Raw genomic sequence first — 961 nt, 5'->3', positions numbered from 1 at the left:
TGTTGGGTTCTATGCCCAGGAGGCTGACCCCCCGGACCTCATTTCCCTGGGCTTTCTTGCCTACTGGCTTCTAATTGGGTCTAGCTGGAGAGGCACTTTAAAAGGATCAGAGGGAGAAGAAAGAAGCTGTGTATTTCTCCCTGCTCCTTTCTACTTCAAAGCACTTCCATGGCTTTGTGGCTTTCAGCTCCCACCAGGTGGCTGGCTCCTCATGGTACCAGCTCTCACTGGGCTCTGCCTACTATTTCTTCCCTTATGCCTTGGGCCATAGAAGTCACAGTGGTGATGACTTCCTGCCATTGCCACACTCCATTTTTGTCCCCTTCACCTTGCCCGCACATCTGCCAACTGACCTTACTTCATCGTCTCTTCATTTGACCCCGTGGGGATGAATTACATTTCCTGTTAGGGCCCTGACTAATGCATCTCACCTTCCTGATTTTCTGAACTGATAGCATTTCTATGACTAATAGGGGGATTGAGTCAGTGCTCAGAGCCTTGCTGCCCGTACCTCTTCTTTTACTGTCTAAGTGAGACCCCAGGTTCTGGTCCATGCTATTCCTTCTGCTCAGGGAGCTGATTTCACTGCTTCTCACCAACATCCAGTCCCCTTCTTAAGGGCCTGGTGGTGGACATTGGTGGAGTTGGGCAGGAGGTCATCGTCAAATCTATGGCTGCATAGTTATGTCTTCTTCCTACCACACCATCCGGCAGGAATCCCAGGCACCCTCCTACCTGAAGAGGAATAGCACCAGGAGCGAAGAGCAGAAAAGAAAGAGAGAAGCATAAAAAACTGTATGGTCATCCCAGACATTAATCAAATAAGAGGAGTATTTCCATGCTGGGCAGGAGAGGACATAGCTGCTGCGGGGGAAGGGGGAAGGAAGTGGTGTTCGAGAATAAAGCCCAAACTCCTTGACATGCATGAAATTCCATGACTTTCCTGATCTGGCTCAGACTC

The sequence above is a fragment of the Martes martes genome, assembly GCF_963455335.1.
Source record: "Martes martes genome assembly, chromosome: 8".
NCBI lineage: Eukaryota > Metazoa > Chordata > Mammalia > Carnivora > Mustelidae > Martes > Martes martes.
The sequence above is the reverse complement of the archived record's forward strand: the minus strand, read 5'-3'. Positions refer to the sequence as shown.